The sequence below is a fragment of the Macaca thibetana genome, chromosome 4, assembly GCF_024542745.1.
Source record: "Macaca thibetana thibetana isolate TM-01 chromosome 4, ASM2454274v1, whole genome shotgun sequence".
In the NCBI taxonomy this organism is placed as follows: Eukaryota; Metazoa; Chordata; class Mammalia; order Primates; family Cercopithecidae; genus Macaca; species Macaca thibetana.
In genome coordinates, this window is record NC_065581.1 from 156,383,517 (window position 1) to 156,397,694 (window position 14,178).

The 14,178-nt window shown below is 41.6% G+C and overlaps 2 protein-coding genes across 21 annotated transcripts in view; one reads left to right on the forward strand and one right to left on the reverse strand.

Annotated features, from left to right (window-relative positions):
• SNX3 (sorting nexin 3) overlaps nucleotides 1-14,178 on the forward strand; it is a 1,122,685-nt gene that overhangs the window by 564,364 nt on the left and 544,143 nt on the right. The window contains exon 1 of one of the 20 annotated variants that reach the window (XM_050789186.1): nucleotides 392-401. The exons of the other annotated variants lie outside the window; for them this stretch is intronic. The gene's annotated coding sequence lies outside the window, so the exon portion shown is untranslated. Of the gene's footprint in view, nucleotides 1-391; nucleotides 402-14,178 lie in introns of those variants that run through there. 20 annotated transcript variants of the gene reach the window in all.
• Nucleotides 1-14,178, reverse strand: part of ARMC2 (armadillo repeat containing 2) — a 219,665-nt gene that overhangs the window by 198,705 nt on the left and 6,782 nt on the right. The gene's annotated exons all lie outside the window — the stretch shown is intronic.

Consider the following 14,178-nt stretch of genomic DNA (forward strand, 5'->3'; position numbering starts at 1 on the left):
GAGACGAGTGTGCATGCGTGTATGAGTGTGCGCGTGTGTGTGTGCGAGTGTGTGTGTATGCAGACAATACTAGATGGAGAGTCAAGGGGAAATCAAGAGATCCAGAAAAGGGGCACCACCTTCTCACCTTCCTTCCACCCCACTCCTCCTCACCCAAGGAGGGAAGGCAGGTGGAGCGCTAATCCAGTCCCAGGCCCTTTTGGGCGAGCCTGCCCAATGGGTTTCTAATCAGTCAACACTTTGGGCCGGCCCCCACTGTTTATGGCACCAAACGGACTTTAAATCACTAGCAGGTGTCAAAATGCTGGAGGAATGTGCTTGCCTAGGAAGCCACAAGGAGTGATTCATCAGCATTTGTAAAAACCGCCTTGGCAAAAAGAGGTTGAACCCAGCACTGGGGGCAGATTTTGTGGATTTCAGTTGAATCAGCAAACAGAATACTTTTTAAATCTTAGCAGCACCTGGTTCTGAAAAGGACACCCCCCTAAAGAAAGGGCTGCCTTGTCTGTGCTGGAAGGAGGCTTTCCCTGCCTCAAGGTGCTTCTCCTCCCCAGATCAGAGACCTCATTCGATGCTTGGTCCCTCTTCCTTCCTAAGATTGGCAGAGGGCTTGGAGATTTTCACCTGGGCTTTGGGACAAAGCCAACACAGGATGTCCTGAGTTACAGCAAGCATTTCTGAATGGAGGTAGCCATTGGTCAGCCTGCTCTAAAGAAGGCCAAGTTGATGTTCCCCCCAGGGTAGGTGGGGATTTAGGCTGAGGTGGGTAAGTCACTTGAGGTCAGGAGTTCGAGACCAGCCTGGCCAACATGGTAAAACCCTGTCTCTACTAAAAAATGCAAAATTAGCTTCAGCCTCCCAAGTTGCTGGGATTAGAGGTGTGCACCACCAAGCCCAGCTAATTTTGCATTTTTAGTAGAGACAGGGTTTTACCATGTTGGTCAGGCTGGTCTCGAACTCCTGACCTCAAGTGACCTACCCACCTCAGCCTCCCAAAGTGCTGGGATTAGAGGCATGAGCACTACGCCGGCCAGGTTCTCAAAATCTATAAAATAAAGCCTCAGGGGGTGTTTAAACTCTGCTGGAACAGGGGCCCAGCAAACCTTCCTGCTTTGTCTCCCACACCTGCTGTTAGACACTCACTGTTCCAGCCCAGCCCTCAGCTCCTCTCACCCCACCCTGCTCTTGGAGATCTTCTCCCCCAGGTCTGTTTCAAATCTCACTGCTTCCACGAACCTGATCCCTCCAGAGTCGACTACCCAGCCCCACTCTTGCTCTCGTGGGCACCCAGATGTCCCATGGCATCCGAGTGTGCACAGCCTCATGGTTCGGCTGCTGTGCCCAACCTGCCGTTTTCCTCCAGGACTCATATGTTTCCTGTGAGCACCCTCCAGCTTTCAGTGCATTTCCCCTAATACTCAGCACTGCGTCTTCCAGTCGGCAAAGCTGAACCTTTGTTGGTGAGATTTGAAATCAAACCATGTTAGCATATGAAAATAAATACAAGTATCAGGCCTCATCTGACTCCATTCAATGTAAGAGGCACCATTCATTCGCTTCTAAGAGAAGAAAATTAGTAATGTAAAACTAGAAATGAATTAGCTAATGAGCAGAGGGACAAAGAATGTTCAGCCTCTCTAGAATGCAAAGACTTCAGAATTGTTTGTGAAAATAAGGAAATGCCAAATTTGACAAATCAAATTAACAAATTTAGAGGAAATTACATTGGTCACCACTGCCAGAGTCACAGTGAGACATGAACTCTGAGGACTGCCAGCAATGCAAATGAGAACAGTATTTCTCCAAAAGTTTTATAAAATGTCTCAAGAGTCTTAAAAATTTTTAATTACATATGTGGCTCACATTCTGTTCTATTGAACAGTACTGTATTAGACAACTGCATTTTTTTGTAAAAGACAAAGAAAGCTGCTAGGTGAGGTTATTTCTGGTTCTAGAATTATGAGTGATTTTAGTTTTGTTCTTTTTTTAAATTTTTTTGATACATGGTCTTGCTCTGTCCCCCTGGCTGGAGTGCTGTGGTGCAATCTCAGCTCACTGCACCCTTGACCTTCTGGCTCAAATCTCAGCTCACTGCACCCTTGACCTTCTGGCTCAAGAGATCCTCCCACCAAAGCCTCCTGAGTAGCTGGGACTATGGGAGGCACGTGCCACCACACCTGGCTCATTTTTTAAATTTTTTTGTGGAAACAGGATGTTGTTATGTTGTCCAGGCTGGTCTTGAACTCCTGAGCTCAAGCAATCCTCCTGCCTCAGCTGCCCAAAGTGCTGGGATTACAGGCATGAGCCACCACCTAGCCTAGTTTTGTACTTTACACTCTTCTGTACACTGTTTTCTCAATGAGCATTTATTTCTAATATTTCATGTCTTTTGTGGAGCCTTCCCCAAACTCCCAGACTGGTGTCAGATGCATCATGACTTTCTACACTTTTTCTCTGCCGTATTCATTAGAGTGGGAAGTTATATGGCTGGTTGTTTGATTCATTTCTGCCTGCTCAGCAGATCCTCAAGTCCATGAATCTGGGACCCAGGTCTGTTTTGCTCACTTTTGTGTCCCCAGCACTTAGCTCAGTACATAGTGTGTGGTAAGTATTTAATAAAGACTGGTTAAACGAATGGATGAATACATGATTAAAGAAAAAAGTTACTTCCTAGAATCAGAAGAATCCAAGTCACTGTAACTATAAAATCAAGGAAGTCATAAGAGCAATATTTGCAAACTTCAGTAAAGAGGTGATCAGCACAGATTTTGGAGGGGCTACAGCCATGAGATCTGCGGCAGGGAGTGCCACTGATCAAGGGCCCCAGCTGCTGTGCTCTGAATCTATCAACACATCTGAGGCTGAGCTTCCCAGGGGCTGCCCCCAGTCAACCTCTCAGTGTAGCAGGAATAGGAAGGCACGCCTTCTCCTGGGAGAGATGGGACTTCTTCTGATGGGCAGTTTTGGCTCAAGGACGTTCATTGACCTTGTCAAAATTTCCTTCCCTCTCTCCTGTCTTCTCCAGGGTCAGACCTTCATTACACTCTGTGTGTTCTCCCCATCGCCTCTGGCTCCATCATCATTTTCCATTACAGGTGCGTTCCCCAATAAATTACTTGCATCTCAGAGGACACAAATAACACAAAGAAGAACATTGCTTCCAAAATTTAAATATATATTATCTACTTTTAAAAATGGCCAATACATGCACATTGTAGGAAATTTGAACAGCAAAAAGTTTTTGAAGTGGATATATTATAAAAGGAAAGTTGCTTTTTTTTTTTTTTTTGAGACAGAGTCTCGTTCTGTTGCTCAGTCTGGATTGCAGTGGCGCGATCTTGGCTCACTGCAACCTCCACCTTCTGGGTTCAAGTGATTCTTCTGCCTCAGCCCCCCAAGTAACTTGGACTACAGGCATGTGCCACCATGGCCAGCTAATTTTTGTACTTTTATTAGAGACAGGGTCTCACCGTGTTGGCCAGGCTGGTCTCGAACTCCTAACCTCAGGTGATCTGCTCGCCATGGCCTCCCAAAGTACTGGGATTACAGGTGGGAGCCACCATCCCTGGCTGGAAAGTTGCTCTCTCATCTCTTTCCTCTGGCCCCTGATTACCTTCTAAATATTCTCCTTCCTCTCTCAGAAGTCAATCTCTGTCTACCCTTCCACACTATCCACTATTTTACATTGCTTTTGTGACTAGAGTATGGAATACTAGTCATGACCATACATACCATACATATATATTAGGCCCCATTCTTTATATGGCTCCACAGTATTCCATTGCATTTAACTGTTTCCACATTGACAAACATTTAGGTTTGTCAACATTTAGGTATTTCAAATCTTCACCATGGAGGTGAAGACTTGAAGATGGAGAGTGAGACTCCATCTCAAAAAAAAAAAAGAAAAAAGTGGAATTGTCAAAATATATTTTATTAAGCCCAATATATCAAAAATATTACCACTTCAACAAGTAATCAGTGTAAAATGTATCAATGAGATATTTTACATTCTTTTCCTCATACTATATCTTCAAAATCTGATGTGTATTTTATACTCACAGCACATCTCACTTTGGACTGGGGCTAGTAACCAACACAATGGACAGCACAGCTCTAGAGAGTGTCCAGATGAATAGAGCTTGGCTCCCTGAATGACCGGAAGAGAGACTATACAACCTGGTAACAGCCAACTGTACATGACATACATAAGGAAGAACTTCAATTATGTGAAACCATTGAGAACCTGGGGTTTGTTATAGCAGTTATGTGATTTTATATAATTAATATGAGATCATACTCTACTTTTTCCAGATGGCTGTCCCTTATGAAATAATTGATAATTTATCTTTTTCACCAATAATTTGAAAATCATCTTTCTCAGGTTCTATATCTCTATATGCTTTTGGATTTATTCCTTGACTTTCAATTTAGACCTACTTATCTATAGAAACTATTATTATTTTGAGACAGGGTCTCACTCTGTCGCCCAGTCAGGAGCGTAGTGGTGCGATCTTGGCTCACTGCAACCTCCCCCTCCCGGGTTCAAGAGATTCTCCTGCCTCAGCCTCCCAAGTATCTGAGACTACAGGCACGTACCACCATGCACAGCTAATTTTTTTGTTCAATTTTTTTTTTTTTTTTTTTTTGAGACAGAGTCTCACTCTGTCGCCCAGGCTGGAGTGCAGTGGCACGATCTCGGCTCACTGCAAGCTCCGCCTCCCAAGTTCACGCCATTCTCCTGCCTCAGCCTCCCCAAGTAGCTGGGACTACAGGCACCCGCCACCATGCCTGGCTTATTTTTTGTATTGTTAGTAGAGATGGGGTTTCACTGTGTTAGCCAGGATGGTCTCGATCTCCTGACCTCGTGATCCGCCCACCTTGGCCTCCCAAAGTGCTGGGATTACAGGTGTGAGCCACCGTGCCCAGCCTTGTTCAATTTTTAGTAGAGACAGGGATTCACCATGTTGGCCAGGCTGGTCTCAAACTCCTATAGATGTGAGCCACTGCACCCAGCCCTGAATCTATTATTTATTGATCAATAAATATTGACCTATTTGTTCATCAGTGTCATACTGGTTTTGTTTTTTGAGACAGGGTCTCACTCTGTCACCCAGGTTGGAGTGCAGTGGCACGATCAGAGCTCATTGTAGCCTCAACTTCCCTGGGCTCAAGTGATCCTCCTGCCTCAGCCTCACAAGTAGCTGAGACTATGGGTGTGCGCCACCATGCCCAGCTAATATTTTATTTTTTTATGTTTAGTAGAGATGGGGTTTCTCCATGTCACCCACGCTGGTCTCAAACTCCTGGGCTCAAGCAATCCACTCACCTTGGAGTGTCTTACTGTTTTAACTGTTACCTTCTAGTATGTTTTAATATTAGTAATAGTAATAGTAAGGCTATTACCCCCTGTGGTAAGCAGAATTCTAAGTTGATCCCCAACGTTCCCCCTCCCGGGTATAAACATCTTTTATAATCCCTGGAATTTGTGAATGACAGGATAGTTACTCCACGATTAAGTTATGTTCTTTGGCACAGCTGACTTTAAAAAAGAGAGATTATGCTGAGTAGACCTGACCCAGATGAGACCTTAAAATAGAACGAGCTTTTCCTGGAGACGTAGATTCAACACATGAAAGGAAATCAGTATGAGGGAAATTCTCTCTGGTTGGCTTTAAAAATGGAGGGGGCTGTGTGGCAAGGAATGAGGGAGGCCTCTGGGGAGCTGAGAGCCCCTGGCTGACAGTCAGCAAGGAAACTGGGTCCTCAATCCTAGAACCACAAGGAATTAAATTTGGCTAACACGCTCAATGAAATTGGAGGCTGATTCTCCCACAGTCCCTTCTCCAGATAATACGCAGCGTGGCTGACATCTGGATTTCAGCCTCATTAGACCCTGAGCTGAGAACCCGGTCTTGCTGTGTTGGGACTTCTTACCCACAGAACTGAGAGCTAATACATAGGTATTGTGTTAATCCACTAAATTTATGGTAATTTGTTATGCAGTAATAGAAAACTAATACACCTCCTTGTATCCTTTTTCAGATTTGTTTCTGGTTAGTAATTATTTATTTTTATAATAGACTATACAATCAGCTTATTTAATTCCAAAAGAATGTTCTGATAGTATTTTTATTGTTATTGTTTTACATTTACATATTAATTTAGGGAGAATTGACATATTTACAGTGTTGAATATTCCTACCCAAGAACATCATGTCTATTTTTTAAAGTCTTCATTTGCATTTTCAAGTTTTCTCTACATAGTCCTTGCACAATTTCCTTTTAAATTTATTCTGGCTGTGCGTAGTAGTAGCGCCTGCCTGTAGTCTCAGCTACTCTTGAGGCTGAAGTGAGAGGAGCACTTGAAGCCAAGAGTTTGAATCCAGCCTGGGCAACAAAACGAGACTCTGTCTCAAAACAAACACACAAAATAATTTGTTCTGGGCTGGGCGCGGTGGCTCAAGCCTGTAATCCCAGCACTTTGGGAGGCCGAGACGGGCGGATCACGAGGTCAGGAGATCGAGACCATCCTGGCTAACACGGTGAAACCCCGTCTCTACTAAAAAATACAAAAAACTAGCCGGGTGAGGTGGCGGGCGCCTGTAGTCCCAGCTACTCGGGAGGCTGAGGCAGGAGAATGGTGTAAACCCGGGAGGCGGAGCTTGCAGTGAGCTGAGATCCGGCCACTGCACTCCAGCCTGGGTGACAGAGCGAGACCCCGTCTCAAAAAAAAAAAAAAAAAAAAAAAATTTGTTCTGGACAACTTATTTTTTTGTTCCCATTATACATGAGTTTTTTCTTCTGTCACATTTTAACTGGCTATTGTTTCTACATAATGAGACTATTGATTTCCTAATGTTAACTCTATAACATGCTTCTTAAATAAATTTTCTTATTATTTATGACATATTTTCAGTTGATTGCCTTGAATTGTAAAGTAATTATCTACACAAAATGGTAATTTTATTTCCTACTTTCAAGTTTTCATACCTCTATTTTTCTCTTGTTTAATTATGTTGACTAGCATTTCCAGTTCATTGTTAAATAATAATACATATTTTCATCTATTTTCTGACTTTAATGGGTCTGTTACTTTTATTCTAGATTTTTACAGCAATAATCATTAGGTGACACTGGGCTATAATTTTATTTATTTTTGTTGCCATTTTGTTGGGTTTTAATATCAATGTTATACTGGCTTCATAAAAAGAATTTGCACCTTTGATTCTCCTCCTTTGTTCCGAAACATCTTAAATAGCATTGAAATTACCAGTTCCTTAAAAGTTTTATAGAATTTGCTTAATAAACTATATGAGCCTATTGCTATTTAGTTGTTAATATTATTAATAACATTTTCTAATTTCTCCATGTTAATTTGTTTAGTTTTCTTTTTGTTCTGACCAATTTTGGCAATTTATGTTTCCTAGAAAAACATCCATTTAGCAATTTATTTACATATAGTTAAGCAAAGTAGCCTTTTATGATTCCTTCACTTCATTTATTAAAATTTTATATATTTGTGCTCCCTATTTTCTTGATTAGATTAATTAACATCTATATAGTTTTTTATTTTTCCCCTAAAGAACCAGTTATTGGATTTTTTTTTTTTTTTTTTTTTTTTTTTAGTATCACCATTTTTCTGTTCTGTAATGCAAAAGTTAAGCTTTTACCTTTAGTATTCTTTCCATCTGTTTGCCTTAGTGTTATTGTTCTTTTAAACTTCTAGAACTGGATACTTCATTTATTTTCTTTCTTGTTTATCGATTTGGCAATATCCCATAGATTCTGATTATATATGTGTTGCTGTTACTTTGTAGATTTCCTATATTTTTAAATTTCCTATTTGATCAAAAAGTTAATGAAGAGTTTAAATGCTCTAAATGATAAGGTTTTTAGATTTATAATTATTTAAAAACTAATTTCCATTTTGTGGAAATGCTGATAATTTTACCTGCACTATTTCTCCATTTTGCAAATTAGTGAAGTATTATTTTAATCTAAGAGTAACATTTTTGTGATTATTGCATGAGTACTTTAAAGAAGATATATTCTGATATAGCATTTGAATATATGTTCACAAAGACTATCTTTTAAATTGCATTATTTTAGTCTTCAATATTCTTATTTTTTTGTACCTGTCAAAGTCTCAGGTAAAAGAATTAAAATCTTCTACCATTAGTATTTTTCTATTTCTCTTTGAATTTCTGTAGTTTATGTTTTATGAATTTATCACTATTATAACTTACCATATATCTATTTATAACTACTAGGGTTTCATTGTGGTTTACACTTTTAGCATTACAAAACATCATGCTTTGTCTTGCTTAATACTTCTTGTTTAAATTCAAACTTGTTTGATTTTAGCCGTGCCAATCCCTATTTTTTATTTGCCTTTGTTTCATATGATTTTGTCAATCCTTTGTTTTCAGGCTTTCAACAACACATTGTTTTACATGGAGTCTTATGTATAGCCCATGAGGCATTTTTACTTTGAAGTTTAGTTTGAGTTTTTTCTTTTATCTAAACAGAAGGACTGGCCACTTCCAACCAGATTACCAGGGCGTTTTCCTCCCTGCCTCCAACACCAGCTTCCCATCATCCATTTCTGTTCTGCCTTCAGGTGAACTAGAGTGTCAGCCTCCCTCACCAGGCTTCCTACCAGACCGTGAGAAACACCTTCTGAGCCCAAGACAAAATGCAGGACACTTACTTGAAAATTGAGTATAAAAGCGCTACGTGTTTACTCCTCCCTCAGTCTCATGAGCATGTTTATATAAATCACACAATATCAACGTGTTCACACATCTGTTTTGGGTGGAGGGACATTGTATTTGGGGCTTTTAATTTGTAGAAGCCACTGAAATTGACATCATTGACTATTAGAGTAAATAGAAACCGTTAGATACTACATAGATGTATATCTGTTAGATACTACATAGATGTATGTAGTACATCTACATAGATGTAGATACTACATAGATGTATATCTGTATATCTGTTTTTTCATAGCATCAGTTACTGCAAACTGTGTGTTCTGATGAAAATACATCATGACTGATAGTCCAAATATCTACTGCTGTGTAATAAACTATTCCAGAACTTAGCAGTAAAAGATAATCATTGTATTATGTTCACAGATTCTGTGGGTTGGAAATTTGGCAAAAGCAAGGTGGGGACAGCTTTTTCATGGCTTTGTAATGTCTAGAGTCTTGGTTGGCAAGACTTGGAGGCTGGGAGCAACTCAGTCATGAGGTACAGGAGTCCTTGGGAGTCAGCCTTACTCATGTGTCTGGTAATTGATGGCATCTGTTGGCTGTGACTTCAATTGGGCCCATTATCCAGAAAACCCTCATCTGGCCTTCGAGGTGGCTGAGATTTACTCAGAGCTTGGCAACCTTGGACTTCTTACGTGACAACTTGGGGCTGCAAAGGCAAGTATCCCAAGAGAACCAGGTACAGCAGTGTTGCTTTTTATAACCTAACATTGTAGACATTTAGGATAATTTTTGCCTTATTCCATTGGCCAACCAGTCACTAAAGTGGGTCAACAAGTAACTAAGGCCCAGATTGAAGCAGAAGGATACATAAACCTACCTCTCAATGGCAGAAGCATCAAAGAATTTGCAGACATGTTTTATTTTTTATTTTATTTTTGAGACAGGGTCTCACTCTGTCACCCAGGCTGGAGTGCAATGGTGTAATTACAGCCCACTACAGCCTCGACCTCCCAAGCTCAAGGGATCCTCCCACCTTAGCCTCCCAAGTAGCTGGGACTACAGGCATGCACCACCACACCTGGCTAATTTTTTTTTTACTTCTTTTTTTTTTTTTTAAAGAGACAGGGTCTCATGATGTTGCCCAGGCTCATCTCAAACTCATAGGATCAAGCAATCCTCATACCACGGCCTCCCTAAGTGTTGGGATTACAGGCATGAGCCACCAGACCTGGCCAGTTGTGGCACTTTGTAAGCAGCAACACCAAATTTAACCTGTGAAATATGTAAGTTATTGACTAATAACAAATAGTTATTCCAATTTTTAAAATAACTATGAAATACAAGGACAGAAATTTTGAATGAAGTCCCACAAGCTAAAAGCCTGGAATCCTCAGCAGAGTACAAATGTTCGACTTTCTGTGGGCCTGGCTGGCTTAGAGCCTTCCTGGCCTGCTCCTCCAACCTGCCATGGCTTACACCTTCCCTGATGGAGGGATTATGTATCTTTTGCTAAAAATTACCCCAGAATGATGCAGTGTGTCCTTTCTCCCTGATCCCATGACTGCTACCTTTGCTGCTGTCACACCAACCTCCCATCCATTACTCTCACTTTATTTCCCCCACTCCATAATTCATGTAATGGACAATTATCAAACACTGACCACGTACCAAACTCTTGAGGAGATATCAAAATGAACAAGGCCATGAAGATATTCTTTAATGCTATCTTTTAGAAGCTTTACTGTTTATCTTTCACGTTTAGGTCTATAATCAATCTGAAAGTGATTTTTGTGTATAGTGTGAGGTAGGGGTCAAATTCCATTTTTCTCAAGTGTATATCCAATTGACTCAGCACATTGTTTATTGAAAAGCTCATCTTTTCTTCACTGCATTGCAGTGGCACCTTTGCTGAAAATAAAAGACTATATTTCTGGCTCTGGATTTTTTATTTTGTTCCAATAATCTATTTATTGATATCTACTTGAGGCAATATCATTCTGTTTTAGTTACTGTAGCCTGATAATAACTTGTCATATTTAGTAATGTTAAGAAAATATTTTTTCCTTTTCTAGATAGTCTTTGCTATTCTTGGACTTTTACCTTTCCATATAAATTTTGAAATTAGCTTATCACTTTCCACAAAATCTGGGCTTTCGATTGGAACCATACTTCATTCTGTCAGGGATCCTATCTACTCCTTCCAATCCTAGCTATCTTGACATTTCTCCGTGCTATCAAAAAGCTGGGTGAAGTATAGCTTTTATGGTTGTTCCTGACAAGAGGGCCATCTGATACCAGTCACTCCATCATAGTCAGAAGCAGAAGCCCTTTGCAAGCTTTCCACAATTCTATAAAAAAAAAGAAGTTCCATGATAAGAAACCTGTATGACAAACTTTCACTCTGCAGACTACGTTTAAAATCCTACTTTATGAAACAGGATTCATCCACCTGCAGTTGAGAGAAGACATGACCCATATTGCGTTAAACAAACAAAATGTATTGGTTCATATAACTGAAAAAATTCAGGAGAAAAATCATCACATACAAGATTCCAAACAAATTTTATCAGGATCCAATTTATCTCTATCTCTCTGTTCTACCTCCTGTTTGTTGAAGCCAATCTCAAATCAGCTCATGACCATAAGATGGTTGTCAGCAACTCCCAGAACTATACTGTCTCAGGTCCACATCCAGGAGAAAAAGAGTGTCTGTTTCAGGATACCTGGGAAAAGTCCTATTGGCTCTAGTTGGGTCACTGCCCATTCCTGAGGCAATCACTTTGCCAAGGTAAATTTGATGGATTCATTAACTTAGGCCCAGGTCAGGTGCCTGTTCCTGAGCCAGCGGTAGATTCAGCTCCTCTAGAAGTCCATGGATTGATAGCATTAGTGGAAGTTCCCAAGCAGGAAGCTGGGGAATGATTAAATGAATGCCGGACAACCAAAAAAGCAAAAGTCTGCTTCACAGCCACACCCAGTGTCTAAATCCACATCACCTAAAGGTACCTGGAAGATCATAGGCTTCCTCGTCAGGTCCTCCAAGGCCACTTCCATGATCCTGCTTCTAGGACTGGAACCCCACCCCCTTCACATGGTCATGGGCTCCACATGCGTGGTCTGCAGGACATACACAGCTCTTCCGGGCCCAGCATGTCCCCATCCATGTGTTCTCTTCCTTCTGTTACCTAAAGTCTTGGCAAGAGTTGGGCATGAGGAACAGGGGGATGAGCTTGGTTTTATTCCTTCATTGTGGCCACTTCCCTTTGCTCTCACTATCTCCTCAACAGGACAAGAACAGGATTATCAGGCTTAGCTTCCTAATGCTACCATTTACTGCTGTGATTCTGAAAAAGTCACTTTGCCACTCTGAGTCTCATTTCCTCAGCTGCAAATGGGGCTGATCATGTCTATGCATAATTTACCTCTTTCCAGGCAATCTCTCTAAGAAGAGTTCTATAATATAACAGAGGGAGGATAAGAGGTAACAAGCCCGGAGAAGATATCTTTTTGAATGGCTGTTGAGGCTGCTGGTGATGCTTCTGCTTTGGAAATCTTAAACGTGGAGGTTTTTTTTTCCCCCTAAGCATTTCAATAATTGTGAAGGTTAAGTGAAATAGTCTGGAAATGTTTGATAGACTGAAGCTCTAAAGAGATGCTGAATTGTATCATGGGTTCCAGACAGATCATTGCGAAGCTCTTGTTCTACCCCAAGTGTTGTTTGTGTGTAACACGTGTCAAGGGTTTCTACTCTAGGGAACAAAAGCACAAAAGTTTCACTGAAGTCCTTTGGCCTAATCCTCTTAAGAGCTGTTGAAGCCTCCCTGAATTGATCAGAGGCAGTCAAGTGCCTTCTTAAGACAGGAGGCTCTTTCAAGTTTTCTTATTGCTCCTAGTTCTGACAAACCCACTCAAGTTTCCTTGCTACCCCTTCACCATCACTCATACAACACTTGGAGCCTGAGATTCTCCTCAAGGTCACAGTGGGCAGGAAGTGGCTGGGCAGGGATCTTTCTAGAATCCACTCTCCTTCTACAGGGCCAAAAGGAGCTAAGACTGCACAGTCACAATGGGTGCATGCTACAGAGGCCTCTGAAAATGCAGGTTTTGACTATACCTCATAGGAAGGACAGGATAGCATCTGAGCAACAGTTGTGTGTATGAGAAGCAGTGGCAGGTCTGGAAGTGTAATCAGGAAAATCAGCTGCACCTCCTGGCACAGGTGCATAACCCAGAATTGAAGTAATAAGACCAAATACCCTAATGATCTTTGCAATTCAGAGCCCAGCACAATGCCTCATTTAGTGGCTATTCAGTTGAGTTGATAGTTGGGGTGGAAAGGAATAGATAGATTTAAGAGAAGTCTGGACAGTAGGCACATAAGACGTAGGGCTTGTTGAAGGATGAGGACAAAAAAGAGTAAACTATGGCTTTAGACACAGATACATCAGCAGATGCTAGGGGTGGGGAGGCAGTCCAGATGAAACCCAACTGTGGGTTATGAGGAACAACCACGCGGCTGTGTTGCCACAGGTCTTTTCCTCCCCAAATGCAAATACGCCCATTAGTAAGGCACCCTTGGCTGGAAGCCAATCTGGTTTCACCCCTGAAACCGTGAGCATCATTTCCACAGTGCTGTCAGCCTAAGAGGTGAGCTTCATTTTGCCAACAGCTTCTACTGAGATAGGGTTTGTTACTCAGGCATCTAAATAGCTCTATTTTAAAGATAAATTTATTTTCTGCAGATTAGTTCAGCTGATGTATTAGGTAGCCCAAAAAAACTCTAAAAAGAAAAGGAAGAAAGAAAAACCTCAACCCTTAATTCTACGGCTCCCTTTAAAGAAGGAACAAAAATTAAAAGATACCAAATAAATCCAAGCTCACTGATCTTCCAGCTCACTTGATTTACCTGGAACAGACTCACACTCAAGGGTGGCCTCTTTCAGGAGCAGACTCTGGATTTCTTCCCCACCCTGGAATTCTCTGGTACTTCAGTGTTCTCAATTGTATAGTGGAAACAGGACACATTCAAAAGTCTCAGCAGGCCGGGCACAGTGGCTCACACCTGTAATCCCAACACTTCGGGAGGCTAAGGTGGGAGGATTGCTTGAGCCCAGGAGTCCCAGACCAGCCTGGGCAACATGGCGAAACTCCACCTCTACAAAAAAATGTAAAAATTAGCTGGGCGTGGTGGCTCATGCCTGTAGTCCCAGCTGCTTAGGAACACTCCAGCCTGGGCAACAGAGCGAGACCTTGTCTAAAACAAACAAAAGAACACTTCTTAGCAAACTGTGTGACTGTGTGCAGGCATATGCAGAGGGACGGGCAGAGCTTAGAGACCGGCTGTAGATAGTGAGGAGTGAGTATAGACAGACACCTCTCGCCCTACCTAGGAATGGTGGAAAGTCTGAGTTGAGGCAATGCTGAGGGCCTTCCTCCTCAGCGCCTAACAGTACAACCT